This window comes from Vitis vinifera, chromosome 7 (genome assembly GCF_030704535.1).
Source record: "Vitis vinifera cultivar Pinot Noir 40024 chromosome 7, ASM3070453v1".
Classification (NCBI taxonomy): Eukaryota; Viridiplantae; Streptophyta; class Magnoliopsida; order Vitales; family Vitaceae; genus Vitis; species Vitis vinifera.
The window spans coordinates 392,843-409,108 of record NC_081811.1 but is presented as its reverse complement, the minus strand read 5'-3'; the positions used below and the strand labels follow the sequence as shown (position 1 = coordinate 409,108).

General features: G+C 33.9%; 2 long non-coding RNA genes across 4 annotated transcripts; both read right to left on the bottom strand.

Moving 5' to 3' along the window:
* Positions 1 to 1,831: 1,831 nt before the first annotated feature.
* LOC104879745 (uncharacterized) lies at positions 1,832 to 7,140 on the bottom strand. Of its 3 annotated transcripts, none has more exons than XR_009465972.1 (8): positions 6,104 to 7,140; positions 5,127 to 5,470; positions 4,923 to 4,992; positions 3,853 to 3,943; positions 3,622 to 3,772; positions 3,271 to 3,374; positions 2,232 to 2,308; positions 1,832 to 2,052 (listed from the first exon to the last, which is right to left on the bottom strand). It is a non-coding gene; the product is annotated as an uncharacterized LOC104879745 (long non-coding RNA). The 3 variants fall into 3 exon arrangements; XR_009465971.1 differs by having other exon boundaries at positions 1,833 to 2,052; positions 3,858 to 3,943; XR_009465973.1 differs by lacking the exon at positions 3,853 to 3,943 and having other exon boundaries at positions 1,834 to 2,052.
* An 88-nt stretch (positions 7,141 to 7,228) lies between these two features.
* On the bottom strand, positions 7,229 to 10,134 carry LOC104879746 (uncharacterized). Its single transcript, XR_786130.3, has 4 exons — positions 9,903 to 10,134; positions 9,682 to 9,798; positions 7,767 to 7,997; positions 7,229 to 7,682 (listed from the first exon to the last, which is right to left on the bottom strand). It is a non-coding gene; the product is annotated as an uncharacterized LOC104879746 (long non-coding RNA).
* Positions 10,135 to 16,266: the final 6,132 nt, after the last annotated feature.

The window sequence follows — 16,266 nt, the reverse complement described above, 5'->3', positions numbered from 1 at the left end:
CAGCAGAGGAAAAACCAAGGAAAATTTTGTACACATGGGCTAAATGATATACACACACGAACAATTTTTTAATGGCACGTGCGTTAAATCACTCGCCAACTCCTTTGCATAACAAAGAGGAAGTAATAATACTAATGATAATAATTACAGAAAAAGAAAGTAAAACCAGACAACCAGTTGGCAATCTTACGATATGATTAGCGTAAAATTAAAAATAGCATTGTTGTTGAAAGAGGAAACGACCCACAATATCATAATCACTAAAGACAGAAGAGAAGCGCATGGACATCGGCATCAGTGATGAGTGGATGGGGGGCATGGGCGATCACTTCCATTGCCGCCATCTACACGAGTACATGAAGAAGCGGTAGGAGGAGGAGGAGGAGGGGCCGCTGCTTTTGCCATTGAAACAGCGTCCTGATGAGGGGATGAGTGGCATGGGGGATGGTCACGTCCATTGTGGCCACCTATATGGGTGCAGGAAGAAGCGGCAGAGGGAGGGACGGGACCACTTGTCCTTACACCAGTGTCCTTAAGGCTGCTTTGAACTCTAGCAGACGCCACAAGAGTTGTTGTGAGGATGAACAAGAGACAGACAGAGATTGAGAAGAGGGGCCGGATGTGCACTTCCTTAAACGACTTCATCGTGTTTATCAAAATGAGTGATGGTGGAGGGGATAGCAGGGGGCGACGGGCTTTTATTAAGCAAATCAGTTGGTCTAGGGGAAATGTTTGGGAACTTTGGGTAGAGCTGGATTCGAGTGTTTGTTTCGTTTTCATGGGAATGGTGTTTGGTGGGGCAATCTACTTGTGGCAAGAAAAGGTAAAAGAAGAAAAAGTGGAATGAGGAATAAAGAATAAACTGGGCTCCCTGCCCACACAAAGATCCCCTCAAACTAGAAAATTCATGGACTTTTCGATATCATAATCATAATACAGACAAAGATGTGTTCAAACTAGAAATTTCATGGACTTTCATAAGACATCCAAGTGCCACAATAGGGTGTGAGATTCAGTGGATACCGTATCCATATCATGGATTAATTAATTCAATTAATCCACATGGATCAACAAAAATGAGGGGAGGAGGTATAAATAGTCAAAAGTAACATACAACAAAGGCCTCGACCAAATTGAGAGGCCAAACCACTAGGGAACTATTATGTTATAAAAGGACACATCATAAACCACTTGGAGGCCCAATCCTAGCCCCAAAAGTCTTGAGGATTATTTGTCCTATTCTTCCCTGGTGTTCTCACTTGTTGGAGGCCAAATCCTAGCCCCAAAAGTCTGAGGATTATTTGTCCTATTCTTCCCTGGTGTTCTCACTTGTTGGAGTCCAAACCAAATGTCCAAAAGTCTTTAAAGGATGAGGAGAGAAAAGATGTCGATGATGAAATAATCACCTTCCCTACCTCTCTTTCTCTCTCTTATGCTAATATACTGAAAGTCATTCAGAGTTCCCTCTCCCTCTCCCTCTCTCTCATATTGATCTCGGATGCTAAAATGTAAGTCATTCGGAGTTCAGTGAAATGCCATTTTCAAAAGGTTCAGTTCCTTCCCCATTGTTTAAAGAGAGTGCCACAGGCTTCACAATGGCCCCTAGAAAAATATAATAATAATATGGTAACTGGGCTTGAAGAGATGAACCTTTATTTAGAGAGGAACTTCGTATAATTTTATTATTATTAAATGAACAAATTTTGTTTTGTTTGTTTGTTTTTTTTTTTCAATTTTTCAATACTTCTATTTTTCTTTTATTTTCAAAAAGGAACTCAGCGGTGCAGTTAAGAGACAACTTCATAGCAATAGCCCCTATCCAACTTTTAGGAGCTTAAACACAAAGAAAGGCAAATAATAAAAAATATATCCAAAGGCATGTAAGGTTTAACAAATGATGCAATCTACTGATCTCAGAGACCAAATAGAAGTTCACCAACCCAGTGTGACATTCCATGCATTACGCAACACGCGCGACAAAGAGGTCCCACGCGTTTTGACTAACATGGGGGCTTCACGTTCGCTTTAATGTCTCCATTCTCTTGTACAGCCCTACCAAATAATAATCGTAAAGGTCAAACCATGGTCAGTGCCACATACCTCCACATATTGTCTAATGGGATATTGACACCTGTAAAAACTACAATACAAAATTAAATAAAACCTGTTAAAATGAATGGCAGATCCCACGTAACATATTCAATGCTCCAAAATAATTCTTCCTAACCTACCTGCACGTTTCCGTATAATTTCTCCTCATCACGACCAATTTCACCTGCTCCACACAAGACCACCTTCCAGTAGGTCGCTGGGAAAACACAGCGGACTGTCAAATTGACCAAGTTGAGCAAAACCAAGGTTTAAAAATGTTAATATTTAATGCTAGAAAATATCATGCAGGGGAAGTTTCGGTACCACATCATTTTTATATTGAGAAAAAAAATAAAATTAATAAATTATTTTTACATCTTACTTCAAAATCATTTCACTTGTTCAATCTTATAATATAAAGATTAAATGATTTAAAAATATGCAAAATTTTTTACTAAATTTAATTATATTTAATATTTTTATGTATTTTTTTTTTTTTCCCCTTAATATTTTTACTCCAACTGTCTACAATCCTAAGTCCTGCAGTGCATTTCAAGTTCGTGTAACCAATCAGAATTGGCACATCCATTACTTTTCAAGTGTAGAATTAGTTCTCAAAAGAAAGATTATGACTCGTACATGGTACAAGCATATTTTGAATACTTTCTAAAGACAGAGAACTATCAGCTGATTTGAGAATAGGCTGAGGAGGCCCTTCTGTATGGAACTCCATTCCTCTTAGAGACATCTATTCTGCAACAAAGTCCTATTGCTTACTTATCAATAAATAAGTAATCTCCTATTGAAAAAATATTCTCACTGCATTATCAATTAATAAAATTAGAAAACATTAATCATTATTCTCCCCTTCATCTGGCTTATTAAAAAAGGAAAAACTTATGAGGTTTAAAATGATAGTTAGCTTAAGCACGTGTCCCAAGTTTGGAACCTACCTTTCCTTTTTTTCAACACTCCTCTTTTTTCCTTGTTTTGTTTTGAAACTTGAGGGTTCCAAAGAAGATTGTTTCAACTGTGTGTATAGGGTGCAACCCATTTTTCTTTTATTGGCACTACCTAACATATTTGCTTGCCTTAAAAGAAAAAGTTATCCTGAAGGTGTAACTTAATGCTTTCTTGATATTTAGATATAAAATCCTTTCCAATCAAGATTCTTCTGACCTTCTATTAACATTTCCATGACTGGGTTCCTCTTCAAGAAATTGTCTTCATATTGTTTCTCCATATCATGTCTTCCCTTTCAGGTCACGCTCCATTCACTAATACTGCAAAACTTGTCAAGGACAAATAATTTATCTCCCAAATGCTGTAGTAATACATAAATGCTTAAGATTGAATATTGCATTCATCTCCCAATAGCTAGTGGTTTACTCATGTTCATTAATTTATTAAAATTTTCAGTTAACCTCTCTTTGAGTGGGTCTAACCCAAGAAGTTTGCTGACAACTGAATAAACTCTTATGTTTTTAGTGACAGAAAATAGGTCGTGGCTCACTTCACTAAAGCCCGTACCTTATGTGCATCAAGCTCTAGGAGGACTTTGCACCTTGGTGTGCCTTGGGCCTTTTAAAACTATGTTTGTACCCTTGTTTCCAATGCTTCAAGTCCACCAAAACAATTCCACATATAAAGCAACATTTCTGACTGCCATGGAATTGGAATTCTGCAAAAATTCAATTGCGGTACAATCAGATGCAGTCTTAATTTTTTTACAGATAGTCAACTTAATTTACAGATATCTACCTCACCAATGCATCAATGATCTCTAAGCCTCTTTCTTTCTTCATAATATTATTTCATCAAGCCAACCATTTGACAATACCTTTCCCATTCTCTTCAACCCACATAAAAGGACTATTTCAGTTTCCACTTTGAAAGATATGGTAATTGAAAAAAGAAAACAAAGGACTATATGACAAATAAATAAAGTTTTGCTATCTGAATTTGTAAAGAACTCAATTGAACAAAACCATTAAAAAGGCATGGGCATTCAAATTCCTTCACGAGGGTGGAGCCAGGCACAGACATTTTGCAGCCATTCACTAGAATATTTGGAAGAAAATAGATGGGCCCTTTTTAATTAAAAAAATGCAGCTTCATTAGAAAACGAGGAAAAAAAAGAAGAGAATTAGCATTTCTGCAACACCCTAACTATATGGCCATTAATCCTATTCCAATAAGGAAAATATTTTGGAAATTTTTATGAGACAATACATATATATAATAAGTTGCCATTTTTATTCATATGTTAGATTGTCCAAATGAATGAAGTGTCATCATTGCACTAGGAAATAACCCCTTAAAGGTCTATGCTATGAAGGTCTCATTCCCAGGTCCCCAGATCAAATGATTATTGTGATCTTTTATTGCTAAAGATGTAATGATTAAAGCCCAATATTTTGTTGGGTCCTGTGACTAAAAAGGTGACAAAAATTGAGTTACTGCTTGAAGCCCACACTAAACCAGCAAGGTTGCTGCAACTAAAAATCATACCCTTCAGGTATGAGACAGAAACAAGCCCTTTTTTCCTTTTATACAATCATTGTGTTCGATTATGGACTACTAAGAGTGGCAACTCTACTTATTCCATTCTATGTTAAATAGATGAATAATAGAACATATGAAGTTTTAAAACTAGTCGATGAATGTTGCAAACAACAGAATGCAAATGAAAACTCTTTTAAACTTCATAGGCAGTTTACATTTATGCATATTTGCAAAACTAGTGGCACCACAGAAATACAACTTAAATTTCTATCATAAAACCGTAAGAACAACATAAGTAATCATTTGGGAGGGAAAAAGAGAGTGACCTTTCCATGTGGATTCATAGCTTTTAGGCCTGTTGAGAAATTTGACCCATTACTTTTATCCATGATCCACCTGACCAAATGACAAACGGTGGGCCCAAAAACTACCTTTGATGCAAATTAATATTGACAAACTGTAACAAGTGCAGTCAGGATAAAGTGTATGTGTGTGTGTATGATAAAAACAAATGCTTTGCTTATGTTAACCTGGAAGAATCCATTTCCAATCAACATGTCAGTAAAATAGGTCTGACATGCTCCATCAAACAGCTTTGATTTTCCATGCAAGATCTATGGTGGAGGGGCCTGACAACCAGTGACAAAGCCCACCTGTTGAAGTAATAGTTCACATACTCAACAACCACCAAATGAGTCTAATGCTTATTATGTTCAGTTTTCTAAAACAATCTCTTACTAGATCATGAAACAATTAACTCACCAACCATTCCCCAGGGGACAACTTTGATTCACCTCAGTGAGGCACTGTAGCACCTTTCATGTTTGTAGCAACCACTATGCCATAATCAGCCCCAACCATTTTCAAAAAGGACCTAAAATAGGAAATAAAATCAAAAGATTCAACAAATACTTGAATTCATCATAAGTCCATAGAATTCAAATCCATTAAGTAATACCTGAATCTCATCCATATTTTAGGGGGGAAAAGTCTAAATTAAATCCATTTATTGTTTTTGTCAGCAAGATCCAGTTTTACTTGGTCAAGTTAAAAACACAGATATTAAAGTGGTGCCACACTACAGGGGTGCATAAATGCTTAAAATTTTGTGTAAGTTTGGCAACCAACTTCCAATGTGCTTCTACAATCAGTCAAGAATAGAGAAAAAGAAAATGATTCTTAGAAGCATAAAATGTTATAGTTGGAATCGCCCTTCCTTTTATATAACAGTTAGATATCAGAATACATATGTACATTCGGAAAATTTTCCAGTAAGAAGAATGCCATTAATCATTTAATCCAGAGTTTAGGAACACTAACAAATTGTCAAATAAGATTCCCCACAACCTTCACCATGAAATAGGATTTGATCATGATGCAATTTGACAAGCCATCTTATAGAGAGAAGTGACCCAATGTTAGCTAAAAATCAATGTCCAAAGAGTTTCCAAGTACATTGTGTTCACTCTCTTTAGCATAACCACAATTTCATCAAAAGAAAACTAACCACCATGTTGTAGTTGTCAACACAATAACTTTGCTGCAGGATCACGTTATCTCCTCTAATACACTTCTCATTCATCAAAGGAAAACCAACCCTTTTGGTGTGTCCCTAGGAATGTCTTTCTAACCACTTCCTGACATAATGCTTCCTATGGTCAAAGGTGTTTGGCAGCTAGGTTGTGCATTATTACCAGCCATCGCTTTAGCACCCACATTAAGAATATTACTTTGCAATTCATGCAAGGAAATTCACTTCGACAACTGACTCTAAAGCTCCCTCAAACCATCTTCATAGTCTTGCTGCATCAGAGATATAAAAAACCAACACCAAAATATGGTGACATTTCCAAAGAAATTATGAAAACTCTAGTGAGTTTCTTTGTGAAAGTTCAATAATTCAACATCAGTTGAATTGAGAGGACAACTGAAGTTGGGTTGTTATATGGTATAGGTTGTCTAGCACATGCATATGCACCCTTGGCAGAACAACTGGAGTTTGGACACAAGCCCATTAATATAACTAGTGCCATAGTAAAAGGAAGATGAGATAATAAATGAATTATTTTAAATGTATACAGGGCTAAACCCCTAGGTAGATAGATGAATGCTCTACATGTTGCTTTAAATGATAAATAGATACATTGCTCAACTTCTCCTAAACAAGTGTGCAGGATATTCCTTCTTGAAACTTATAAGAAAAGACAGACTACACAAACATACATTGTTCTTCGCAACTCTCAATCACTTTTCATTGAGAACCATGACCATCTATGTACACATGTTATTCATTTTAACAAGGAGAGAAAGACCAAAAAAGCCCTGGTTTTCTTAATTAGGTAAGAGCAAAAATAAGTGTAGAATACGCTCTCTTGAAAAGTCACATCTAAATTAAGAAACAAAACTCTCAAATAAATGGCCATAGAAGGGAGTGCTAAGTAACATGCAAGTATGAAATAGTTATTTAATTTTCTGTGGAAGTCTTTGATAGATTGAGATATTGTCAATTACAAAAGGCAGAACCACATTTGGTTGTTACAGTGAGCTCATATACATTGGAGTGGGAAGGCTCACAAGCACGCAGCACACGCTGTGCTGGTAAGCGAATCAAATACTCTTACCGCAATGCATTTCTAGTTCATGTAACCAATCAGAATTGGCACATCCGTTACTTTTCAAGTGTAGAATTAGTTCTCAAAAGAAAGATTATGAGTCGTACACGGTACAAGCATATTTTGAATACTTACCAATCAAGGCATCACAGGAAGTTATGAAGTGTGATTCCGTCTTTTGACATTAAGAGAACAAAATGGAAACACACCTAATGTTGCTTTGATTGGAATATCAAGAAAAGAAAAAGGCTATACCAAGTAGAAGTCGTACAAAAATCGACCTTTGTATTAGACCCCTGTCCTGTTGCAAACATGATAATATTATATAGGAGACTAGGAGTAACCTTCAACTATTCCTTTGTCATTCTCTAAAGACACAGAACTATCAGCTGATTTGAGAATAGCCTGAGGAGGCCCTTCTGTATGGAACTCCATTCCTCTTAGAGACATCTATTCTGCAACAAAGTCTCCGACCTGTAGACATTGAAAATGCAAGTTTGGCACTCTTGCCCATGCAAATAGCAAAAACAAATACTAACATCATATGCAGTTCCTTACATGGACTGAGCCGGTCAAACCATTGAAGATACCAGCAAAATCCATAGCGATGCACTCACCCCCAAGTATCATAATTTTTTTAGGTTATGAGGGAAATCAAGGGCAGCATCTGAACCTATGGCATATCCACTGAGAGGAATTTATGGAATGAAGGGGCACCTCCCAACTGCAATTAGCATGTGCCTTGCTGTGTTTAGTGTTCCATCCACATTAACAGTGTGAGTCCACAATCTGTGCATATAATCATTAAAATTCAAGCAACAGTCTTAAGAAGTGTGAAATATAAATTCATTTCAAAGAATAGTTATGATTATTTCTAATAAACAGAAAACTGTTTTCAAGAACAGTTTCCAAACAGGGTGTTAGTCACTATCTAGAATACACACACATGTATTTTTATAAGTGAGGAGCAGTCGATTCTGTCACCAAACAGCTCTTTCCTTAGAAGTTTACAGTTTTTTTTTTGTTTTCCCCCTCTATGGCATAACCTTTTGATACAACTTGTATGCCTATTGTGCACATTTGTATAGTTTTTTGTTGTTTTATTTATAAAACTTCTTGCTTACTTATCAATAAATAAATAATCTCCTATTGAAAAAATATTCTCACTGCATTATTAATTAATAAAATTAGAAAACATTAATCATTAACTGTGAAGTCAAGCACAATAGTAGAAAAAAATCAAGAAATAAGAGGTTATTTGTCTGGAAAATAAGATCATTTGGGAGCTTATTCTATATCATTTAGTAAAATTCTACTTACTTTATTTTGTTAGCCCTTACGATGCCAATGTTGTTTCAATGTGCTCATATGAATTTTGCCAGGTGGTAGCTATCTAAAAGACAAGCCACAAGTCATGTAAGTTTTTTTAAACAATCTTTAATCTCTAGTGCTGATTTTGCAACCTGTCTTTGAGAACCAAGCATGCCACTTCTATGATAGAGCTAGACAATGACTATATGAAGATAGAGGGCCAACAGGATTCAACGGCATTTCCCAGGTCTGGTAAATTGACCAGCCAACTGGTACATACCATTTTCATCTCAATAATGTCATGCTCCAATTGAAATACCATTGATTCCTGAGGCCTTTTTTGTTTTCATCCTGTGTGGCAAAAGCTGCAGAAAATGCACTAGCGAAAAGGACTAATATGATTCAGTTGGAGGCCCGACAAGGACAAGGAAAAGGCAAAGAAAGTAGTGAGAAAGGTGAATAATAACCTGTGATTCCATAGGTAATATGACTCTAGACATAGTCAAGCATCAAAAAAGGAATTCAATAGTACTTGAGGACTCAAGTTGCTTCTAATTCTCCAGTAGAAGAAAGGGGATTTCCATAACCGGCCATAAAAATAGCAAATGGTATGGTCTAATTTTGAATCTGCTTCTAACTCTCTGATGGAAGAAACAGATTTCCATAACCGGCCATAAAAATAGCAAATTGCATGTCTTCATGGTTGCCGCCAGTTAGTCATAATCTAGGATATGAAAGAAATTTTCCTTCGAGGATAGGATTCCTCATGAATTTGGAGTGTGTGCCATGTTAAATGAGCAAGTAGTTTGCATTATCTAAGAAATCTCTAATCTGGATATTTGGTAAGGAAATTTATGGGTGCCTAAATCAAGGAGTTTTCAACCGAGTAACTAGTGACAAATAAGAACACATGCATGAAAAAATTCTAAAGAGAGCATTGGGCGGCTGAGAAGAAACCACAATTGATAAACTCATTTGGATCAAATGCAATGATTAAAATCATTTAAATCCAGATAAATTTTGCCTTACATATCCTAATAACATTTTTCTTTTCACTTGAATGCATTGTCATCATGATGCATAAGATACAAAAATTACTCCCAGATGCTCTGAAATCACAATAACAAAATGAAAACGCAAAGACAATGCTCAATCTCCACACCTTATCTAAGGAGAAACTCTCAAGCTCTCCTTTGATGGCTTCATCGAGAGGAAAGTCCGGAAGATAAGGATGCAAATGCAGTGTGTGCTCAATTAAGCCGAGGAAGAACATCTAAACCTAGAAAACGTAAATTCCAAACTGAAAATCAATTTGCAGAGGCAGATTATCACAGTAACATTAACAAATTTAAGTACATAGTATAAAAAAATTTATTCTCTAACTTGTTTTCGCAGTCTCAACGATGCTTTTGTTTTTCGTAAGGTTCTTCAGTGAGATTTTGGTTGTTCTAGGGTTTTGATCTCCAACCGGTCACCTTTTCAGCCGGCCACGGAGAGGAATATTTCCTAACGTGTCACGCCGGCTTAAGACGGTTATCTTCCAAGGGATGCTATTCGTCGACGGTGAGACTGAAACGAATGTGGCTGAGAGGGAGGGAGAGGGAGACAGAGAGAGGGAGCCCCCGTTTGAAAAGGAAAAAATTATTTCAAGAATTTGAAAAAAAAAACAAGTCAAAATTAACTGAATAATTTTACAATTAAAATTTATTTTAATTTTATAGTTCTTTATAAAAAATTTAGATCAAATTTGGAAATGGTTTGATAAATTTTTATCTAAATAAATTATTTTTTAGAGTAAAACTTTTTAAATATTTTTAAAAAAATATTGTCAAAACCGTAATAACCACACGATTTTAAATTTCAGCACTAAAATTTTGATTTAAATTTTTTTAATGAAGCTTTTTTTTATTAAAATATTTAAATTTATGTATAAAAAATAGTATAAGAAAATTCTTTATATTAATTTTATTTTTTATTTAATAATATATATAAATTGTTTAGTAAATTTATGATATTATTTTTTAAAAAACTTTTAATGTATGAAATAAGATACCTTTGACCTTCGTCGCATATGGAATGTATCCACTTCAATAGCCCTATGAAAGGTGACCCAATGGGCTGGTCCAAGTTTGCAAGAGGAGGTGTGAGCCCAACCAATTTGTGTCCAACCCATTATGGCCCACAAGTCCACACACAAAAATTCAAACAACAGTTGGATTTGATTTTTAGAGGGAGTGTGAGAAACAGAAGGAAACAGTGAGAGAAACAGCACCAAACTGAATAGCCACCGGAAGAGAGCGTACAGTATTCACATTGGAGGAAGACATGATGGCTTATACGGTAATACGGTTATACCTTGACGCTTATTTCATCTCCACTCTCCACTGCCATCTCAACAGTTTTGTTGATGGGTTACACTGTTTGAAGAAAGTCGTATCAAAACACATATATGAAAACACGCACAGCCCAAAGTCTGGAGAGACTACCCTCACCCCTTTGATGGAGGAATTCATGGCCACCCATTCCATCCCATCATGACCAGTTTTGCTCAAGGTTTTTAAAAATATTACTTTTTTCACCTCTCTATGAGTTATCCAGAGGACCTGATGAGTACATATTGTGTTCTGAACCAATGAGTTTTCCCAGTCCCATGTTGGGTATGACAAGTCTCAGCATTTACAATTCTTCTTTTGAAAAGGTGGTAAATATTGATGATATGAAAAATGAAAGAGATTATAACTTTCTCCCTTGCCTTGCAAGATATCTCAAATGACGAGAATGCCCACAGAGTCACAGATTGAAGCTATAACAGAGTCAGCAAATGATAAAAGATATTTATTATGAAAAAGAAACAGAGTAGAAAGGAGAAAAAGAAACAGAGAAGAGAAGAAGAAAACAGAGTGCTCTGTTTCGTTCTCTTTCTTTTCATCAGAAATATGAGTAGGAAAGGTCTAGATATAGGAGACTGGAAACAGAGAAAGCTATAACTAATCTGAAACTAATTTCAGCTCATCCTCTTACAAAAACAATTGTTTAACTAACTAACAGAATTTTATTCTTGAATGAACATGAATCACAAAATTAAAAAATTACACAAGGTGTTGTGAATCAAAACTGGGAAAAATCCACCTCTTTTGATCAACAACCTTGGCTAATAAAATAGCCTTACAATAACTAATTTATAAGAAAAACAGCCCACGTTTTACACTAACAAATAACGTGGTAAAGAGTAGAGAATAAGTCAAAGCTGGAAACTACCCTGCTTAATAGGGATTATTAAAACAAAAAAAAAAACTAAACAATCAGAAAACTTAAATCTTGACACAAGGACCTGATGATCTTCAAACACCCAGAAAAAATCCAAACCCTTGCTCGATCTTATTATTATCTAATCCAAAACCACACGACATTATGTACATATATATACATAAGTGCAGGGGCTATAGCAGAAGCGCATGATCATCATCAACCTCATGGAGGAGTAGTGGGTGTAGTGAGGCAGGGGCGATGGTCGGCCCTATCGTCGCCGCCTATATAAGTGCACGAAGAAGCAGCAGAAGATGGGACTGGACCTCTCGCCATTAAAACAGAGTCCTTGGAGATGCTATGAACCCTACCACCTGCTACCAGAATTGTGGCGGTGAGAATCAAGCAGAGAGAGATTGAAATGGAGAGGAAAATGAACTTCATGTTGTGAAATGAGTCATGAGTTGTGCAATTAGAGTAGTTCTTAAGAGGGATGGTCTTGGGTCCTACCCACGGAAGTAACGCTGTGAAATGTGTTATGAGGTGTGCAAGTGCGTACTCCCAAAAGTTAAAAGAAAAACCCAAAAACCCTTTTGTTTTTTTCCTTTCTATTCCTCTCTCATCTCACCACCACATTCTCCCACTCTCCTGCTTACTCACTACTTATCCCATCCTCCACTTTTCTCACACTTTCTCTCGTTCTTACCCACTGCAGCCACCCCTCTCTCTCTCTCTCTCTCTCTCTCTCTCTCTCACGCTCCTTTCTCTTTCTCATTCCTTGCATCAGTTTACTTCCTTTCCACCGTCATCCCTCTTGTCTCTTTGTTTTTTTTTCCTCTGGATTCCCGTTTCCCATCATGCCGTGATCCTAACTGCTTTGTTTATTACGATGACCTCGTCATAGGACTTCCAGATCGGGTAAGTTTCTTTTTTTAAATTTCCACGATAGAGTGTTTGCAAACCTTTATTTAGGTTTGGTTATTGAACTGATTTGAGCCTTTGAATCTGATTGGGGTTGAATATTATTCATTTGGGCTTTGTTTTGGGCCTGATTTATTGTATTTTATTTACTCTAAGTATGGTCCCAATTTCTGGTTATTGGATGAAACCACCATGGATACATACCACATGCAGGGCCATATTTGCAGAGCAAGAGAAGGTTCAGGAATAGTCGTGGGCCGTATTTAAGGGTACTAGGCCCTAGAGTACAGGCAATGGTGGCGTGTTTTTTTTTTTCTCCATATATTAAGGGTGTATATTCTGATTATTTCTTTTTTTTAAAATTGTCATTTTTTATTTTAAAAAATCTTTTCATTAATAAAAAACAGCCCAATTTTTTTATTTTTTATTTAAAGGTCCAAAAAGTCATTTTTTTTAATTGTAAAACATTTTTTATAAAATTGATGAACTTTCTTTAATAAAAATAAATTCATTTAGTAAAATGCTTTTTAGATGAAATTAAATAAAAATCTCTTTTTAAAATAAATATTGAATTTGAAAATAATTTTTATAAATAGGAATTGTAAAATAATCATTTTGAATTGGAGTATTTTTTAAATAATTTGTAAAAATCACATTCTTAAAATAAAGATCATTGGAACTATTTTTGAAAATAAAGTTGTAAAATTAATGTTCTAAAATAAAATTTGAATTTGAAGATATTTGGTAAATATAAGTTGTAACAAAATTTTTTATTTACTAAAAACCAGATTGAAAATAAAAGTTGTAAAAAAAAAATTACTTGGATTGGAATGTTCTTTTAAATAATTTGTAAAAATCGCATTTCTTAAATAAAGATTTAAATTGAACTTTCTTTTCTTTTATGCTATGTTTGGTCCTCGGAAAATTTGAGAGGACATGTGAGAGAAAAAAAAAAAACTAATCAAAATAAAAAAATAAAAAATAAATTTAAAATTAAATAAATTATTTTTATATATTTCTTTAAATTTATTTCATTTAGTTTTCTCTATTATATAAAAATTAAATAAATTTAAAATACATAAAATTTCAACTAATTTTAATTATATTTGATTTTTTTATATTTTTATAGTAAAACTAAATATTTGAAAATCATTTTCCTTAATTTTTTTTTTAGTACTTTTCGAGAATTTGACATTAATAAATAAGTGAAAACCTTCTTTTTCCTTGTAAAATAATTTTTTTCAAATAATAATCAAATTAATGTTTTTTTTAAATGCATAAATTTAGTTTTCAATAAAATAATAAAAATCAATTCCTATGTAAATAAAATAAAATTGAAATATTATTTTGCAAATAAATTTGTAAAAATCCTTCTTTAAATAATTTGTAAATTTCCTTTTTTAGTAAATAAAATTTGAAATAAAATATTTTCTTTTGGAAATAAAATTGTAAAAAATTAATTATACCAAAAGTAAATAATATAAAGTAAAATCAATTTCTTGTAAGTAAAATCAAATTTAAACATTTCTCTTTCAATCTGTACTTATAATAAAAGATAAGGAAAAGTCAATGCAAGTAAAATCAATTGTTCAGCTTTGTGAATAATTCTTTGACTCCGGACCCATTCTATACCTCTTTATTTTCAAGGTCCTTAAATCTTGGGCCTATGGGAAGAGAATATATATAGGAAAAGACTCAAAAAAGGCAAAATCTATACCCGGCACAACATCTGGATCAGGTACAAAATCACCATAAAGGTGTAAAGCTATGGACCTTTTTCTATAGGACCAGTGGACCACCATGTGAACCAAAAATACCATCAATGAAAATCTTGCAACGTTAAAGAATATGGGAAATGACAATATCTCTATTTTATTTATAGTTTATTTTTAAGATTAATACCACATTCCTCTTTTTAAATACTTTATAATATTATTAAATTAAACATTTTTTAATAATGGAGGTGATAGCCATGTCTACTGTAATATCAAGCCTAGTTGAAGAAGGATTCTTTGTTGATCTAATTTTGGTGTGATTTTCTTTCTCTTTAAATTTAGAAATTGTCACACAAATTTAGATAATAAAAATGTTTTTCCTTACCTTTACAAAATATTTTTTTATGTTTGATTTTAGTATAAAAATATAATAAATATTAATGAAAAGAATTAAAATAAGTGTGAGTTCTAAGTAATATATAAATAATTTATTAGTTTTAAATCAACTTTTTATTTTTTTTCAAAATTTTTGACTTTATATATATATATATTTCTAACAAACGTAACTTAAAAGTTTATATCTTTTATCTGAAGGGAAATAAAAATAGATAAAAGCTCAAAAAGTAAGTGAGTTGAAATAGAAAAAGAGAGGGAAAGAGACGCCCAGCATGCAAGGGCTTGGGAGAGTGAGGTATAAGTTATAACCAAAGAGAGAGAAGACTAAGGAGAGAGGCATGCCCAAAATACAACTAAATTGAGACACGCTTAGAGAAAGAAAGATGCCCAATATGTAAGGACTAAGGAGAAAAGCTTGTCCAAAGAGAGTTTATTCCATTCCCATTTATGGAACGACCTTTTAACTATAAAGGTATATAGAGGCATGCCCAAAATACAAGTGGGTTGAGACTTGAGATACACCTAGAAAAAGATAGATGCCCAATTTGTAGGGCTGACATCCTAGAGAGAGATAGATGCCTAATAAGGAGAGGTATGCCCAAAATTTAAGTGGGTTGAGACACACCTAGACAGAGATGTCCAGTATGTTCGTTGTATTTTTAAAACAACATATATAACAAGATAAACTATAAAAATCATTCCTACATTTTTTTTTTCATGTTTTAATTTATTCCCTAATTTAAAAAAAAAAAAAAATTTTGAATTTAAAGGCCAAATAGGTCATTATATTAAGTATTTTCATAGTAAATAAATCAGATATATCCAAATATATCATACAAAAAATTAATTATATCAATCTTTTTGTGCTTTTTGCATGGATTTTTTTTCATCTATTTTCGAACCAAAGAAAAATGTTTATTAAACATTTGGGTATGGTCTAATATTTATTTTTATTTTTTTGAAAAAAAAAAACCTTGTAGATACGATTATTTTTGTAATTCACTTTATATAAATTTGGAGGACACCCATGTCTCTGAGATTTGGTAGGTGTCAAATGTGATGAGATTCAAAATTGGTGCCTTAGAACTGTTGCAGCTGCCATCTTGGAATTATGCCCAATGCCCATCTCTTGATAATTCATACGGCAATAGGCAACTGAAAGATTTGTACAACCCAATGAGAAAGAGGGTTGAGCCACAGCTAGAGAGGCAGAGAAATTACAACTTTTAAGCAAATATAAAGCCAAGAATTCAAGAATTTTTTTTCTCCTTTATTTGCTTTTCCACAAATTTCATTTCAGAATTGATGTCAAAAAATCACAGGAAAAAAATTAGAAAAAGAAAAACCCACTAACTGTTGAATCCTAACAAATCAAGGGGTAAACAAGCCAACCACACACAAAAAAGCAATGAAGATAGAAGGGTAAACATACTTTCAAACATGATCCTGAGAATCATTAATGAAGGCAG